General features: G+C 36.5%; 1 protein-coding gene across 2 annotated transcripts in view; it reads left to right on the forward strand.

Annotated features, from left to right (window-relative positions):
- The window catches only part of LOC105471088 (ephrin A5), a 296118-nt gene that overhangs the window by 42180 nt on the left and 234326 nt on the right, over window positions 1-19612 (forward strand). The window lies entirely within an intron of this gene.

Genomic DNA, 19612 nt, shown 5'->3' on the forward strand with positions numbered 1-19612 from the left:
TTGCCTTCCCTGACCACACTGGAAGAATTGTCTTGAGTCACACATAAAATACACTAATGATAGCTGATGAGCTTTAAAAAAATTGCAAAACAATCTCTTATTTATTTATTTATGTATTTATTTATTTATTTTTTGAGATGAAGTCACGCTCTGTTGCTCAGGCTGGAGTGCAGTGGTGAGATCTCGGCTCACTGCAACCTCCGCTTCCCAGGCTCAAGAGATTCTGCTGCCTCAGCCTTCCTAGTAGCTGGGATTACAGGTGTGTGCCTCCATGCCCGGCTAATTTTTCTATTTTTAGTCGGAACGGGGTGTCACCATGTTGGCCAGGCTGTTCTCAAACTCCTCACCTCAAATGATTTGCCCGCCTCAGCCTCCCAAAGTGCTGGGATTACAGGCATGAGCCACCGTGCCTGGCCATATCTCATAATGTTTTAAGAAAGTTTACAGATTTGTGTTGGACTGTACTCAGAGCCATTGTGGGCCACAGGTTGAACAAACTTGGTTTTGAGCATTTTTGGATTTGCAGCAAAATTGAACAGAAGGTACAGAGATTTCCCATATACTCCCTGCTGCCACAGGTGCACAACTTCTCCCATTATGAACATCCCCCACCAGAGTGATACGTTTGTTACAATTGATGAACCTACATTGATATATCATTGTCACCCAAAGTCTACAGTTTACATTAGGTTTCACTCATGGTGTACATTGTATGGGTTTGGATAAATCTATGATGACATTTATTCCATTATTATAGTATCATACAGAGTAGTTTGACTGCCCCCAAAATGCAATGTGTGTGTGTGTGCGTGTTTGTATTCCATTAACATATATATGGAAAGGACAGGGCTTAATGTATTTTTTCAATACAGTTTCATATTTTTCTCCTTGGGTAATTGTTTTAAATGTAGAATATTCAGAATCATTTAGTAATCGTTTATTAATATTTTAAATAACTAACTTTAAATTGGATTTGCTTAATTTTTTGTGTGTGTAGACTGACACTTAAAATGTTAGTTTTATTAAAATAATAGGTGATACATGTGCGTAGTAATTTTTAAACAATATAATGGCAGTTCGAAGGTTCTACCTTTGAACATTCTTTCCTTCCTTTCACTAGAGACAAATGAATGACACTTTAGGAAAATCACTTAGGATGCCAAATAAACTACAGTTTCAGATAAAATAGCCCCCTTACCATTTATTTTCTGTATTTGCAGAAAATACAATGATTATATGAGATAGTTTGTCCATCCTTTCTTTTTTGTCTCCTTATATGACTTGTTTTTAGTATTGTAATAATAATCAGAAGTGATGTCAGCATCTTCCCCAGACCTCAAAAATACTACCTTTCTTTGTCCTAAATAAGGCTTTCTCTTTACACAGCCTTCAGAAGACTAAGGGACAGCTTGCATGGGACTCACATCCATTTTATTTTGGCTTCATATTTCATCTTTGAGTTACATTGTAGTTTTGCTTTCAGCCACCATTACTCATTGTCAATGTAATATTTAGTATTTATCACAGGTTCCCCGGTACAATATGCTGTGGTATTTTCGATAATGTATAGATTAACTACTTTTCTAGACTATGTCTAGCTTATAGTCTAAATAGGAAACAGTAACAAAAAAACCATTTCCAATGTTCTATATCCTTAGTGGCAAATTTTTCATAATGAATGGATTGGGGAAAGTGGAGCAAAATATTTATTCTAGGTACTTTTTGTTTTGAGTTTCATTTTATATGCTGTAATATATTTTTAGCCTATGTCTAACAGGAACTATCTAAAGTATTACAATATGTGTAACTTAATAAGCCTATTTATTTTTAAAATTAAAGTTCTCCAGGTGCTGGTAATATAGAGCATTTGATTCATATGAGACTTCTTTAGAGGCATCATGACATAACTGACTTATTTTAGATTTTAGAGCATAAGCTCTAGAAGCAATTATGTTCCACTAGCTGTGTAGTCTTAGGCAAGTTCTTTAGCTTCTTGGTGCATTATTATTCCTATCTGTAAAATAGATATGATAACAGTACCTACCTCAAAGTGTTATTTTATGGATGCCATTGAGTTATTACACGTGAAGTGCTTAGTACTGTGCATGGCATGCAGTAAAATATTAACAAGCATTAATTTTTATTATTTGAATGATATATTACTATGGATCTAGCCTAGTTGATCTTGATGCTTTATTTTAATTCATTCTCATTGAGTAATGACATGTATTTTGAAACTAAGTATCGTATAGCTCTGATGGAGATAATAAATGTATTTCATAATTGACAGTGAGCAGTGCTAATGAATAGGACTTAGTCTCTTCTAGTAAAAACAAATGTTTGCAGCTTGTGTAAACATCATTGTGGTAATTGAAATGGAAATTCATCAAATATAAAATACATGATTCAACAAATGAAAGATTACACTTAAATATATTTAAGTATATTTACAGCTGATGACAATGGCTTAATACTTCTCTTCCCTCCTCTTCCTCCTTTTTTTTTTTTTTTTTTTGAGATGGGGTCTTGATCTGTCAACCAGGTTGGAGTACAATGGCACAATCATAGCTCACTGCAACCTCGAATACCTGGGCTCAAGCAATCCTCCGGCCTCAGCCTCCTGAATAGCTGGGACTACAGGCATGTGCCACTGCATCTGATGTGGCTTAATACTCTTTAAACATTATTGTATTCTCATCTTAAAAAGCATCCTCATTTATTTTTGGTGTGTGTTATAAATGACCAGGCAGTAGTTAATGAAGCCTTGGCTTGCATTGTGTTGAGAAAGAAGGTAGTTCTGATATAGGAATTTGTATGCTCAGCGCTCCCTCAGTAACAATTCCTCACGTGGGAAAGTGGCTGATAACATGTGTTATATCTATGTGAAGAAAATGAATGTTTCATCCCCATTTGTTGGGATGAAGAGAGCTGGGAGCTCAAGTCATTCATCCAGTTACTCTAGTGTGCTTCTTTAGTAATAGTATATTAATTTCACCAAAGTTAACAAGCAGGAAGATTCAAAATGGAAATAAATCACTCAAATATTATGAGAAGATGATTGAAAAGGTAGCACATACCTATTTTTTAATAGAAAGAAAGCAACACTTAATGAACAGTTCCTGTTAAGGAATCATTATATTTGGTAATACTGTATTGAAAATCTTAACAATATTAGCCATGAATACAGCCACTGTTTACAAATAAGACAGCTTGAGAGTTAGTTCCACAGCTTTGGTTTAGGGAGGAAGGAGGAATGGTCTGGGGTGGTCTAGGATCCATTCATTTTTGCTCAGGGCACCACCAACTGTGAATGTCAAAGAAATGCTGATAAGAAAGAAATACTTTTCACTTAAGTTAAAAAAAATCAAAATCAAACTTAAATCTAAGTATACTGCAGGTAATGCTGAAACAGTCTTGAGTTTAATAAACAAACATGTTCTTTGAGGCTGTTAATTATATATGTAATACCAGAGTTATGTTTTATTAAGGCAAAGGACCCAGTATGGGCTCTAGGTTCAATAAGGCTGCTGTCTACAGCATAGATGTTTTATTCTCATTAGCAATTTACAGAAAATGTAGCTGGGCATGGTGGCTCATGCTTGCAATCCCAGGGATTTGGGAAGTGAGGTGGGAGGAGTGCTGGAGGCCAGGAGTTTGAGACCATCCTGGGCAACATAGAGATATCCCATCTCTAAAAGAATTTTTTTTTAAATTAATTAGCTAGGTGTGGTGGTGTGTAACTATAGTCCTAGCTACTTGGGAGGCTGAGGGAGGGAAGATCCTTTGAGCCCAGGAGTTTGAGGTTACAGTGAGCTATGACTGTGCTACTCCACTCTGGGTGACAGAGCCAGAGCGAGAACTTGTCTCAAAAAAAAAAAAAAAAAAAAAAAAAGAAAGAAAAGAAAACATATTGTGTACTATTCTGTTTGCTAGGATGATGACTTGTGAATTTCAATTTGGTGGTTCTGCATTTACTAAAGCTATTAACAACCATTTGTACACAGTACCACATTTTAATTGGACTAGGACTTCTATTTCGCTCCAGTACCTATGTGCAGCCAGTGCCTCATTAAATAACACTGATAATCAGTCCATAAGATCTTATTTCAGTGAGTGATCATCTGTCATGACAGACTTGAAAACATGTTTGTAATGCATGAATTTATCAGTTGTCATAAGCAAGCAAAGGAATTGGCTTTCACTGTGTCTGGAGCTATAGTACTGAGGATATTTGTTGAGCCTATACTTAATCTCCTATATTGTAATTTTAGGAAACCAACTTAACTATGTTCAACTACATTGTACATTTCATTAAAATTTGAAAATCATAGTAACAAGACAGGGATTTCTGAATTATAATCAATAGGACTAATTTAATTTAGGGGTAGCTGAGGAGAAAGACGAAAATCAAGTACTGTAGTTTGAATTATGGAAAGTGTCACATTTAATTTCACAATTGGTTCTGGTGTGTTTGGGGATTTAGAATAATTTTATACCTTAACATTCAATCTTTATTTTACACTGAATAAGCTAATTTTAGATGACTGCTCAACCTGTTTCTGCTTGCTATTATGCAATATTAGCTTTGGAATAATCTGGTAATTCTTACTTAACACCAATTAATGAGGAATTAGAGTAATAATTTTAGATGTGAATAAATTGCTTCAAATTATAACATGTTTTGTAGTTTATATAAATTGTTATTAGTGATGGGGAAAGAATCAACAAGGCATGCTGCCTGATGGCGATTTTTTTTTTCATTTTTCTTTGTTCTGCTTTGTACATATATGTTGGGAGAAATTGGTAATTGTGAACTCAATAATAATTCTTTCTAACTTAATGGTGGTAGCTACATATAATAATGCATAGACAATCTCAAAAACCTCACCTGTGAAATTAGAGTGTATACCAGCTGAGCACCTAATGTCAAAACAGCCAACTAAATTTTCTCAGTTGAGTCAAACAAATGGCCATTCAGAAATAATAATTTTTAAAAGATTCCTTTTTTATTAGCTCTGCATAGTATTTCAAAAATTAGTTGCTACAGCAAAAGTTTGGAAGTTATTTTGATGAGTGTCCTCTACTTTCAATTAATAAATCTCTCAAACATATTTACATGTTCACATTTTGAATTGCATTAGGGCCAGCATTGTGCATGCATGCTGGATAAAAACACAGAAAGCTACAGGAATGTTAAAATTAACCCAATAAAAATTACTGAAGCTATTTTTGTTTGGCTGAAATTGTATTAAGTAGTTGGTAAATGAAAATTTATATGTAAAATATAATCCTTGTGAAAACTGTATTTTTTCTCTTAAATAATGTTGTTCAGAAAGGAGGTTTTAAAGGTAAACAACGAATGCCTCAAATATAGCAGACACTAGTTTTGTTGGGACTATTATATATGTTGTCACTTAGTGTAAAAACACTAACGGGAATTAGCTAAGGGTATTTGTGATTTTGATGGGTTCCTTTTCAAAATGGCTGCTCTTTTGAGGTGGAGTTAATCCATGACTTGACGTTTATATAGGAAGACTATTTCTGCTGCAGATATTCACTACCAAGTTGTTGAAGTTTATGGAGAGAATATTTTTAGTCAACAAAATTAGTCAAAGTGATAACCAGGATTTGGCAAAGGAATGTAGACACCTGTGCTGGACCACATGTCTAGGAAAAGAGGAAAAAAACAATCTTTTAGGCTAAGCCTGAATCAAATAAGTGATCTGCTTTATAGTAAAAATTGTGCCATCAGCATAATTATTACATTATGCTTAATACACTGATAGTTAAAACTTTTGAATTCTATTATATCTGCCATCATGTAGTGAAAGAATGAAAACCGTGAAGGTTGTGTAATGTTCCTCACTGTCTGATTGGGCTGTTTTAAAGAAAACGTGTGAAGGATGTTTCTAATGCAGGTGGGAAGGCTAAACTTCAGTCACTGACTTTTGTCATTATAACTTAGTCTGTGGGTCACTTTTGCCTTGAGTTAATATTACCTTTTAATTACAGATTGTTAGTGTCCCAATTTTACTTATTACTTATTAAGGTAGAATGAATGCCCTGACAAAATTAGGGTGATATTGTAAAATCCAGATATACTAGATTAAGGCCTATTTTGGGTCTTAACTCTGCATATTTCTAGAGCAAAAGAAATTCTATTTTAAGAATGTGAATTGGATGAAGTAGGCGACTCTCCCACTTATGTATTGGAAAAAAAATTCTACCTTTCTTTAGTTTCATTTTACTGATAATCTTTGGAATTTGGGGAGGAGATGACTTAGAAACAATACAGCCCTGTTTAAAGAAATGAATTTTTAAAATCCTATAAGCTTTACCACAAAACTTCTTTCTTGTCATTTCTTGGGTGACTGGAAAAAGAATTAGCACATCCTTAGGATCATAAAAGCTCTTTCTGCCTTTGTGATTTATAGTACTGGCAAAGTGGTAGTTTTTTTGTTCTGTTTTTTTTTTTTTTTGGACTGTCCCCCTCCTCTTTTAAAAAATGTTTTTGGAAGTAATAAGGCAAAAATTACAAACAATAAATTATTGTAGTGATGGCTGTTCACCAGCCTGCCCACCCATTCATGCTGTACAGTTCTTCATGGAAAGTTATGTTTAATGTCACTTAATGAGTCCTTAGAACTGGTATGCTCTCAGACACTTTGATGGGCTGTTAAATTTACAAATGTTCTAGGGCTATAAATTATCATTAAACATTAGGAAAGAGTTTTTCTATGTATTTCACATGATTTATTTAAATTTATAACCCAGGAAGCTGAAAATAGGTAAGGATTTGGTGCTTCTACTCATATATTGGAATTTAATCTGTATTTGGTATATTTCTGGACCTAGATCAGAAATAAATTTACATGAAAACAAATGCAAACTCAGTATTACTAAGAAGTCAGATTAACTACTGATTATTCAGAGAGATGGATCTCAACTATTGCGTGTCCTCTTTCTTCTCCTTGCCTCACCGTCTCCCTGCTCATTAGCGTCTTCACTGGTACCTCTAGATGAAATAAAAGGAAGTAAAACCCATCTGGGGAGGCAGTACTGTGTGATGGTTAGGACTGCCTTGCATTTAGTCAGTTCTGGGCTTCAATACTTGTGAGTATTCAATTCTGAGACTCCAAGTCTATTACTCAAACTCAATCCACCTGAATTTTCTAAGGAGTAAAATGAAAATCATAATATTGACATCAGGATGTTGTTACAAGGCTTGACTTACAGAATGTAGGTAAACTGATTTGCAAGGAGTTTAGCATAGTAGCATAATGGAAATATTCAGTAAGTGGTAGCCATTATTACCGTTTTAGTACTAGTTATGCCATTCTAGCAGAAGTCTTGATAGAATAAGATACTAAATAATATAAGATGATAATGATGTGTCTAAATCAATGATTTTTCAACCGTAGTTTAATATTTTTGTTCACCTGGAAAGGTTTTAATACCTATACTCAAATATCCATATGTTGACCCCAACCCAGCAGTTCAGTTAGGATATTTGAGGGTGAGACATGGGTATTTTATTAAAAGCTTCCTGGGTGATTCTGTGCAGCTAGGGTAACAAAGCAGTTGATAATCCCACTACTCTTCCATTCCTTAGGATGTAGTTTATGTCCTTATGGCTCACGATGGCTGCTAGGGCTCCAGACATCAGACTTACCTTCTAGGCAGCAGGATAGAAAAAAGAATTAAGAGGAAGACGTTCCCTCCCTCTAGTAGGTCCCATATTTAGACTTGTCAAATTGGTAAATACTTGATCACCTACTTGCCAGGGGGAATAACCTATAAAACTGAGTCTTTTTTTTTTAAGGCAGCCATGGCATTCAGTTAAAAAGTAGTAGAATTATACAGGGTTACATTACAGTTCTGAAAATGATCAAATCAAGGCAAAGTCAAGTAGAGGAGGACAATATTACCTCCTATTTAAATGCCTCTGTTTTCAACACCCATCTCTTTTCACCTTAAAAGACAGCTCATCCAAAACCAAACTCACATCTTGTTTCTTCTATGTTAATAGCAACTAAAATCTTCCAAAATAGTACCTGTGACATCCTCTTTTCCTTCCTCTGTTTTTTTTTTTTTTTTGAGACGGAGTCTGGCTCTGTCACCCAGGCTGGAGTGCAGTGGCCGGATCTCAGCTCACTGCAAGCTCCGCCTCCCGGATTTACGCCATTCTCCTGCCTCAGCCTCTCGAGTAGCTGGGACTACAGGTGCCTGCCACCTCGCCCAGCTAAGTTTTTGTATTTTTAGTAGAGACGGGGTTTCACTGTGTTAGCCAGGATGGTCTTGATCTCCTGACCTCGTGATCCGCCCGTCTCGGCCTCCCAAAGTGCTGGGATTACAGGCTTGAGCCACCGCGCCCGGCCTCCTTCCTCTTTTTTATCCCCCATTATTTTATCCATCGTTATTTAATAGTGATGGTGATAATAATTACAGGTTTTTTAGTTTAATGCTCATTTAATCCTCATAATAAACTGGTGAATTAGGTATTAGTCCCATTTACACATAAGAATAGATTGGAGGCCGGGCGCGGTGGCTCAAGCCTGTAATCCCAGCACTTTGGGAGGCCAAGACGGGCGGATCACGAGGTCAGGAGATCGAGACCATCCTGGCGAACACGGTGAAACCCCGTCTCTACTAAAAAAATACAAAAAAAAAAAACTAGCCGGGCGAGGTGGCGGGCGCCTGTAGTCCCAGCTACACAGGAGGCTGAGGCAGGAGAATGGCGTAAACCCGGGAGGCGGAGCTTGCAGTGAGCTGAGATCCGGCCACTGTGCTCCAGCCCCGGCGACAGAGCGAGGCTCCGTCTCAAAAAAAAAAAAAAAAAAAAAAATAGATTGGAAAGTAGCTCTCTCATGATCAGCCGCCTCAGAGGGGTGGAGCTAGGGGATGGATTCAGGATTTGCCTGTCTCAAAATGCATTTCCTACAGCTTTGTGTTCCATGGCTTCCCTCATATAATCAGATATGAAATTTTGTTAACCGGACCTTAAGTAGGCCACATTGTTTTAGGGGGATCCTTTTGGTTGAGAGACTAAAATTGAAAGTCTTGGCATTTATTTTTCTTTTGCCCTTCAAGCAGGTACCCATCCCTACTGTGAAGAATGACCACTTCTAGGCAGAGAGTGGCCCAGTGCTGCTTCCTGTTCCAAGGATCCTTGCCAGTGCTTAGGGCTGGAAGCAGAAGCTGGCTTTCCAGCCCTGGGCCTGTCTGATAGCTTCTTTGTGTTTCTTTGTCTTCCCTTACTCCAGCCCCAATCTGTTTTCTCCTAGATGTTTCTGCTAAAGTTAATCTTCTGCCAGGCCTGTCTGCCACAGTTACCTTTCAGAAGTGTGAATCTGATCACATCTTTCTTTTGCTTAAAATTCTTGGATTGTTACACATTTCCTAAAGGACAGTTCTTTACCTTCTAGCCCCATCTTCTGATATTAATATTTACCATTGTCCTCCTGCCCACTATTTTCTAGACATAACAAATTACTTTCCCTTCCCTAATGTTCCATTCTTTCTCACGCTCTTACACATGATGATCCAAATATGGATTTTTCTTACTCCTCTGCTCCACCTTATTGGTTCCTGTTTATTCTTCAATTCTCAGGTCACATTAGTTATTCCTGCTTCTTTGCACCTAAAGTTTTACATATAAAACTCCATTGTTGTAGTAATTATTTTATATTGTAATTTTTTGCCTGTATTTTTTCCCTTTAGTCTGTAAGTTAGTAGGAGGGGCTTTTCAACTTTTACCCCACCCTGTTTTCTTAATTATGCATGGTAGGGGGCACTTAGTTCATACTTAAGAAATATTCACTAAAGAGTATATTTCCTGAAACTCTTGGAATACATCGAATAAGGGTCTTTTGCAGTGTTTTCTTATATTATGTTGCATTTGCCAAATATAGTGAAAAACAATTTGACTTTGCTCTCTTGAAAAGGAAGCAATACTGAAAATACAGAACCCATTATTAAGTCAGAAAAAAATGTATTTTTTAACCATCTCTTTTAGTTGACTTGGTACTTCTCTCATTGGGAGACTGTATAGACTTAGGCAATAGAGAAATGATTTTTAACTTTCTGTGTATAATGTTCATAAATATGTAAATGTACAATCAGTTTGAAATAAGTAATTTAGAGTATTTGGTAATTTACGGTACAAATATTGACAGATTGCTGCTGAATTGGTGGTGAAAGTAAATGAAACGTGGCCAGCACAATTAGGAGTTGCCCAAATGGGAATCTTGTTTTTGTTTTTTAGAAAATGAGAAATGCCAAATGTTAACAAAGATTTTGTCAATATTCTTTATTGTTGCAAATTTGTGCAACTTCATTTATAAATGAAAATCAGATGAAGGTTGACAGAGCTGGAGTTGTTAGAGGGCTTGGAAGGAAGTGTCTGAATAAGGCACTCTGTATCTCCTATCTGAGAAGGTCATTGAGGTGTGCTATTGTCAGCCTACAGTGCTTCTGCGGAGATCTGTAGCCTTTTAGTGCCCTCGGGCTGATTTCTTTTGGAGATCTATTTACAAATGGGAAATTGGGGGAGTCACAGTTTTGTAGCCAGAGGTAGAAACATAGGTCTTGGCTCTGTGTACTGTCTCTTAGATAAACGAGTAAGCTGTTTTTTTTTTTTTTTTGTAATTCATGATTAGTAAAGAATATGATTGTGTGGGGGGGTGCTAAGGATGGTGATGCTACTGAAAGACAGAAGAAAGTCTAGCTGATAGGCCAGGCACGGTGGCTTATGCCTGTAATCCCAGCATTTTTGGGAGGCTGAGGCAGGTGGATCACAAGACCAGGAGTTCGAGACCACCAGCCTGACCAACATGGTGAAACCCCGTCTCTACTAAAAAAATGTAAAAATTAGCCAGGCATGGTGGCACGTGCCTGTAGTCCCAGCTACTTGGGAGGCTGAGGCAGGAGAATCGCTTGAACTCAGGAGGTGGAGGTTGCAGTGAGCTGAGATCAGGCCGCTGCACTCAAACCTGGGTGACACAGCGAGAGTCTGTCTTTAAAAAAAAAAAAAAAAAAACAAACAAAAAACAGCTGATGTAGAATTCAGAAAGGAACATGATTTAGATTAGAATTCACTTTCTTGTATTTTAATTTGCTTTGATTTTTTAAAAAATTTATTTGTCAAGGCTTGCATGGATGACATGCAAGGTCAAGTGGAGGTATGCTATGTAATATATTCAGCTAAATTTTGGTTTCTCAACAGTTTCAGTGCTGTTGGTTACTTCACTCATGAGACACACATTTATAGGAGTACACAGCTGGCCAGGTACGGTGGCTCACACCTGTAATCCCAGCACTTTGGGAGGCCGAGGCAGGCGGATCATAAGGTCAGGAGATCAAGACCATCCTGGCTAACACGGTGAAACCCCATCTCTACTAAAAATATAAAAAAAATTAGCCGGGTGTGGTGGCAGGCGCCTGTAGTCCCAGCTACTTGGGAGGCTGAGGCAGGAGAATGGCATGAACCCGGGAGGCAGAGCTTGCAGTGAGCAGAGATCTCGCCACTGCACTCCAGCCTGGGCGACAGTGCAAGACTCCGTCTCAAAAAGAAAAACAAAAAAAAACACCACGAGTACACAACTGGCATGGGCACATTGGGAATATGAAGAGGAATAATTCTGGGCATATCCCTTGAGAAGGAGTTAGGATGGGGTTTTCTAAGCAAAAATATGAAAAGATACCTCATTCCTTTTTAATCTTAGTGGACATTTTCCCAAGTTGTGTATTTCATTAATTAGGTAGTCAGGCATTTTATAACATCTTAGTCAGAGACTCAAGTGGCATGTCATACATTTCCTCTTGTTTTGTATAAGTTTTCTCCAAAATAGCAGACAAAAGTGGTTATTTTCCTTCTCATTCTAACCTGGACTCTGAAACTTTGGTGTGCTAAAACTGTCAGGAAGACTGTGCCTATCCTGTCATCGCCAAATCTGACATTTCTGAAGATTATGCCAAATGTATTTTCTGACACATTTCAGTTGATTCAAGCTGAGAGGTACTTCTTATCTTTTGATTTGTCAGTCTACTGGCCTGAGGAATATAGCAACAGTCCCTGGGAATCATATGACATGCGGAAGCTGAATCACTGTTTTCAAGTGCTGTCAATTAGTGTTTGGAAATAGAAGAAAAAAACCCAGTGCATGAGAATGTCACAAGTTCATATAATGAATTTGGTTTAAAATGAATTTCATGCTCACACATTTTTTTACTATTATCAAGTACTGAAATACATCAAGATTTTATTATCAAATTAGCACTGAAAGCCTCAAATATTTCTTCATTGGCCTTACTTGTTCAAAAGAAACAGAGGAGAATTTCTGATCAGGCAGAATATTTTGGATTGCATGTATACTATGCACATAAAGATATTGTACCAAGAATGGGCGTGGCGTGGTACATAGTAGGAGCTCAGAAAATCTGTGTGTAATGAATGAATGAAAGATTGTAGGTTGTGTGCTGGGTCTTTTTTTTTTTTTCTTGAAATTCATGTTTTTTTTTTTTTTTTTTTTTAAACAGAGACGGGGTCTTGCTATGTTGTCCAGGATGGTCTCCTGTTCCTGGGCTTCTAGCAGTCTTCCCCACCTCAGCTTCCTGAGTAGCTGTTATAGTAGGTACACACCACTGTGCCCAGCTTGAAATGCATGATTTTTGAATCTGAGTTTTTTATAGGTCCACTTACTTTAAGTGGATGCCCTCCTGTCAGGCAAAAATTTAAACTATATTTTGTTTCCACTTCTATTTGAATTTCACTCTAGCCCCAACAGAGCATTCAGTCCACATCCTGCATTGCCCATCTCACAGTTCTCCCACTAGAAGGTAGAAAAGAAGAATAGTACTTATTTCATTAATAATTATCAGTTCTTCCTATTTATTTTTGAACAAGTGCAAACTCTTCAGGCAAACTTGCCTCTCAATATGCATTTTCTTTTCTTCCTATTTTACTTCCTTTCCCGCTTCATTGTCATGTCTGAAATTGCAGATAATGGCGGCGGGGAAAGCTGTTGTGAGCATTGGGTAGTGGTGCTGGCGGTGACTCTTTTTTTTATTATTATTATTATACTTTAAGTTCTAGGGTACATGTGCACAACGTGCAGGTTTGTTACATATGTATACATGTGCCATGTTGGTGTGCTGCACCCATCAACTCGTCATTTACATTAGGTATATCTCTTTTACCTGCTTCTCTGATTAGAAAGCAAACTTCCCCCGAACAGGCAGAAATCTATTCTATCAATTTTGATGTCTCTCCAGGTTTCTAGAACAGTGACTAGCATCTGGTTGGTACAGAATGAATGTTCCTAGAATTAATGGTTGAGTGAGTAGGAGATACTGTTCTAGTTCCATTTTCTCCTGTATTTGGAGACCCTGTGGTTCTCTCTCTCTCTCTCTCTCTCTGACTCTCTCTCTCTCTCTGTCTCTCTCTCTCTGTGTGTGTGTGTGTGTGTGTGTGTGCATGTGCACGTGTATGTATGTGTAATGTTTAGTTTTTTTATGGATTAAAATTTCATGGTAAGGTAGGATAAGAGTAGTGGTATCTGCTGAATTAGGGTTAATATTTTCTGTGTTAAAGCTGAAGATACGCAGTGGGCAAAAGCCTTTAGATTTGGTTCTTGGTGATCCTTCCATAAATGTAAGTAAAGGGTGGATCTGAGTTTCCTCCACAAAACTACTGATGTGCTCTCTGCCCTTAGACATAACGGTCAGGCAAAGGAGTAGAAACTGATCCCCTGATTGGCTCCTGGAAGAAAATGAAATGTTAGGTTTGGCTATTTTCAGATGTAATCAAAAGGACCTGAACTCATTCAAATTAATATTTGGATTTATAAAAATGTGATTTTTGTTTGTTGAATAAAAAGGATTGGTTCCTAAAAGTTCTCACGGTGTAATTTTGTAAGATTACAACTTGTAATGAGTATTTACTGATGAAGCTAACTGCCCAGATGTAGCTACTGTTCAGATACTTGTTATAATTAACGGGATACTTTCTACTGGCAACTGAAATGTGGCTCTTTTCTTTCTTCCTTTGTCTAGAATACACACACACGAGAAGCTCTGGAATTTTATTTTTATTTATTTACTTATGTTTTTAAAAGAGCGTGCATGGACTTTATTCATGTACACTTCCTATACTGCATCAGCTCTCAGTTACCCACATGTGGTTTATTCAGCCTTGGGATTTATCTGCAGAAATTTTTCAAGTCCCAGGCTGCTCTCTGCTATCATCATTTGTATGAATTATGTTAGTGTCATCAGTGTGTGCTGCGGTAGTGCAGCCTAAACCAAGCATAGCTGGGAAGGCAAATCAACCCATCCCCTCTACATTATATTCTAAAGCAAAATATTTATCATTTTTGTCAATCTTTTCCCCTTTGGAATCATTCTACCCATTATTAGCACAGTTGACCGTGAATTATTTGTGCTCTGATTAAAGATAAAGTACCACATAAAATAAAATCTTATAATTTGCTGTAATTCTCCCAACTTCTTTATTGAAATTAAATCCTATTGACTTGATCAAAGGTGCTACATGGAAAGGTTTGATTGAACTTGGGTTACTGATTTCCATATAATACTTAGTAAATCCAAACATAGTTTTTCTCTCTCTCTAAACCCCTGCTTAAATATAATACCAGAACCTTGAAATGAAATGTAATTTGAAGAATAATTTATAAATGCAAAATTATTCTTTCTTGTTTTGTATATTAATTATTTTTGAGTTTTAACCATAGTCTATTTATCTTTCTTATTTTGTGTAAACAAGGTGTGTCTAACCTCTGACCCATTCATTCAGTGTAAAACACAGTTTTTGCCATAACAGGAGGGAAGAAAAGATAGACGAGCGACCCCTCCCTTTGTGTTGATTATATCTCCAACTGACTGAGGTTTTTTGTCATGAGATAAAAGAATGATTAGTCAGATTTTAAGTGAAGCAAGCTTTTAGAGTGCAAAAGAATTTTTTTTTTTTGTTTGTTTTTTGGTCTGCTCTCTAGAAACCAGAGAGGAAAGGATGCATAATGGGATGCTGTACTTGTGCATTTCGGCAAAGATCTAATCTTTTTGAATTCATTGCTTGTGAGTTATTATTTCTAATCATACGCTTGATTGACTCCAGCTAAATGACTGTCTGACTGCAAAGGCAAGGGTGTTAAATCCAAAACTGTAAGTGCGCATTTTAACTGAAAATAGGGATCATCACGGAATGCCTTCTCAATCAGTAGTGCCTGATACCACTCCCCCCCCACCTGAATTTTTTTTAAATAGAAATTCTCTGGCATCCTCATGACGGAACAGAGCATCACAGAACATGATTGAGCTCCAAGTGAGAAGATTGAAACCCTAGAGGGGATATCAAAATGATAAAAACTGAGGCTTCCATGGTGCCACAATGAGTATAGTTAATATGCTACTTTAGTCTGACAAGCCTCAGGTGCCCCTTAAAACTCCAATTTGTGATTACCTTGTCATTTTAAAGATTTTTTTAAAAGGTGGAAGAGAAATGAGGTTAGTGGTAATTTCTTTTTAGAAGCAGAACTTGGCTATTTCTCTCAATATTTTTTGCATGAAAATCTAGTAGATAACCTAATTTTCTTTTGGCAGTTAACATAGGTATTTTCCAATATCAAAACAGTTGTGGCTCCTAAGTAATTTGTCTGAAATAGAAAAAGATAAAGTAAAATCCCATGTCTGAAAAGAAAATGGCAATAAAAGCTGAGCTTTCTAAACATATGGCAAAATTTTTTGGTATCACTTTAAAGAAATAGTTGTTAAAGAATTAAACATTTATATATAGTGCTCATTATGTTATCATAACTTCTTAATAAGATCTGTTTATTATATTACTTGGATCTTTGCCTTTCTTGCTTTAATATGGCACAAATATTCAAAAGTTCCTTCTGGATTTTTGAGAGAGAAAATGTGACACAACCAGGAGTCTTACAGGAAATTCATGTGAATGTCTTGGCATGACTATCCTGAAAGCTAAGATAACCCAGATCTTGGGTTATCCTGAAAGCTAAGATAACCCATTGGTCTTGGAGAAAAGACTTCTCCAGAGGCAGCTGCAGGTACTCAAAGATGGTATGTGTGTGTCTATTATGCCTTAGACAGGGATAAATGGACACATGACACATAGTCTGAACACGTTCACCTGGGAGAAAACCATCTAAAACTGAGTGTTGTCTCATATGGCTAACTTATTTTTAACAGCATATTTCAATGATAATTTAAAAATAAATTGCACATTTCACATAAGGTAATGCTTTGTATATGATTTGACATTCTTTAAAATACTACCTGATGTAATGGAAACACTTGAAATTTAAACATTTTTTTTTTTTTTTTTTTTTTTTTTTTTTTTTTTTTGAGACGGAGTCTTGCTCTGCCGCCCAGGCTGGAGTGCAGTGGCCGGATCTCAGCTCACTGCAAGCTCCGCCTCCCGGGTTCACGCCATTCTCCTGCCTCAGCCTCCCGAGTAGCTGGGACTACAGGCGCCCGCCACCTCGCCCGGCTAGTTTTTGGTATATTTTAGTAGAGACGGGGTTTCACCATGTTAGCCAGGATGGTCTCGATCTCCTGACCTCGTGATCCGCCCGTCTTGGCCTCCCAAAGTGCTGGGATTACAGGCTTGAGCCACCGCGCCCGGCCCTAAACATTGTTAACACTATGTTAATATGTCAAATATTCAGTTGGTTTATGGTTTAAAAGTAAAATTTTAATTTTTTTTCTCAGTATCACAAAGCTTCCTTCTGGAAGATCCATCCAGTTTTGTCTTATGCCTGGGGAAGAGATTGAAGTTGCCGTGAACTAGTTCCAGCAAGAAGCATTATCTGTGTAATGAGCACAGCAATGATATTGTGGGGATATGGATTATGTGTGTAAACTATACAGGGTGTGATAGTTGGGTGTTAATCTGTTCTTGAAGGTTCATTAGATGGTGAGTAGGAACAGGTGCTAGGACGACTGAGTTCTCTAAGGATCAAAAGGTTAGATAAACTGCTTTTAGGATTTATGTAGGGTAGTGATTTTCATGTCAGTTTAATTATCATTATGTTTTACAAAACTGTCAATCAGGATGCCTAGAAATCGTATGGAAATGGAGCCTCTGAAAACTTTTGAGTCTTTTCTGATTGGGTTTATCTGATAATCATTCTTTTCATGATGACCTTAGTGGAAATGAAGAGCTGTTAGAACTGCAAGACCTGCTTTAGTGTCAGAAGAAGATTTAATCAGGAGTCTATCATCCAGTGAGAAAAATGCCTTTCATTCTCTTTTCATTTATTTGAAATTACTTAGTGATTCAGGAATCTCTTATTGGGGTCATTTACTTTGATTTTTAACTTAGCAATGTAACTCTTGAAATACTTTATGTAAATGATTTCCTTCAAGGTGCACTGTGTTTAAAAAGCTATCAATCAGTTGAAAATTGTTTTTAATTCATTTCACTCTAGAAGCATGATCTGTCAGGAGGAAATGGAGAGAGAACAGAAGTTCATATAGCAAGGGTCATGCTATGCCATCCAAGCATCAGTTTTTAACGAGTTTTTGGTGTTTTCATCCATTTTAGGATATTTAAAATATCTTGAAGATTATTTTAATTTGGTGGTACTAATTACACTGGTTGTATTACAGTTAATAACTTACATATCATTTCTTTAACCCCATAGGCATGAAAAAAGCAACTTAGATGATATTAAAAAATACCCTCAGCAATTTTTCTAGGCCCGTTACTTTTATAAAACACTTGAGATTTTATTTTTATTAGTGTAAGACACTTAGAAATGAGTAACTAGCAAATAAACTTAGTGATATAATTCAAGTTTATATTGCTTGGTTAATAAAACGTACAAAATCACAGCCTTTCCCAAGGTTTTCCTTCATCTTTTTTTTTTATTATTATTATTGCAAAAGAAAATTGTTAGAGTTTCAAGTCTTTCAGGAAATTATCTTTAGTTGTTTGTGTTACTTTGTCACTGTTCGATGATGAGGCAATTTTTTTGGCTTTTGCCAAAGTAATGAGTCTTTTAGAAATTTTATTTGGAAACTATTTATTTTATTCCCTGTTTTGCTACTGAGTTTGTATGTCTAGAAGGTTATTTCCTTTAACTTTTATTCATCTAAGAGGATTCTGGGATCTTATTGCAGATTTTACAGTCTGGTAAACACAAAATGTATTCTCATTGTGACTCTGTTCCATTCTCAGCAGTTCATTAAGTAGGCTTTCCCTGTATTAATACAGTGACTGACGGGAATATCACAACCCTGGTCTTTATGTTGGAGAGCTGCTCACAGCTTTGTTCCAGTTCTTCACTGTGCATTGCAGTGATATGCTTCTGTTTGCTTCTGTATCCTGACGAAACAAAGAGCATGCTCTCATTGATAACTTTTTAATACTAATTCTGTATGGGCCTTGACAGTTACCAATTATGTTTACTGTCTAATCAATGTAGATATTTTGGATGCTTTTTAAAAAAAATTGTATTTCAAATTATATTTTAAAAAGAATTTTTACTTGACCAGTTTTTTGCTTGCTTGGGCTATTGTTGATGGCAGTTTCTAGCAACAAATAGGCTTTCCTGGTTGTAACCTGTCTAGTTTTTTAAGAGTTCAGAGGAGGCCATATAAGATGGTCTTACCTGACATTCCTCAACAATTCATGTATTTCTGGATTCTATATAATTTTATTATGTTGTTATAATGCAACTCATTATAAATGATATAGAAGGTATAATCAACTTTACATATTTATCAGTAAAATTTGCCTCCCAAGAAACATCAGAAATGAATAAGAGAAATAAATGTAGTGCTAGTAAAATAACCCGAGATAATTTTCATGCAGATGCTTTCTATTGAATGATGCTATTTGAGACATGGTAGAGTTTATGTTCAAATCCTTTGTTAACTTCTGAAGAAAGTAGATACATTTGAAGGATATCTGTTAATCATTGCTTAACTCCCACTTTCCATCCTATGTTAATGTTATATTAATATGTTGTCAAAATTATTGTGCAGATAGGAACAGAAGCAATTACCCATTTAGTTTCCATAAATGAAAATGAGCAGAGAAAATGATTGGAAATAACTACTCCTTATGTATTCATTCCTTCCGTCACTGCTACCAGTGTGCTTTTCATTACTAATCAAGTCAAGGACTTGGGTTCATGCTGCATTCAACTAGCTAATTTAATTCCTTTTTAATACTAAAAATGCCCATCCCAGTCCTGGCCTGCTCCCTCACCAATATTTATCTTTGGAACCAGTAGAAAGATCAGTGTGACCACAGTAGCACAAACTTAGATCTCCTGTGAATAAAAATTATAAGCTCATGCTCTGTGTCCTGTCATATTCACATATTCACAATTAGAACCCAGAATCCTCAGAGAGAAAAATAAAGGAAATAACCTTCTGGATCTATGTGTGTGTCACTGAAATAGAATAAAGAAAACCTAACATATTTACATACAGGACTTGAAGGGTCATCAAACTAATCCCAGCCCTCTTTTACTATATTGAGGAATACGCTAAGCCAAGACTTGAGCGAACTGTTTTACCTTATTTTCTGTGGAATTTTACAAACATAGGTTTTTGTTGGAAA

This window comes from Macaca nemestrina, chromosome 6 (assembly GCF_043159975.1).
Source record: "Macaca nemestrina isolate mMacNem1 chromosome 6, mMacNem.hap1, whole genome shotgun sequence".
NCBI lineage: Eukaryota > Metazoa > Chordata > Mammalia > Primates > Cercopithecidae > Macaca > Macaca nemestrina.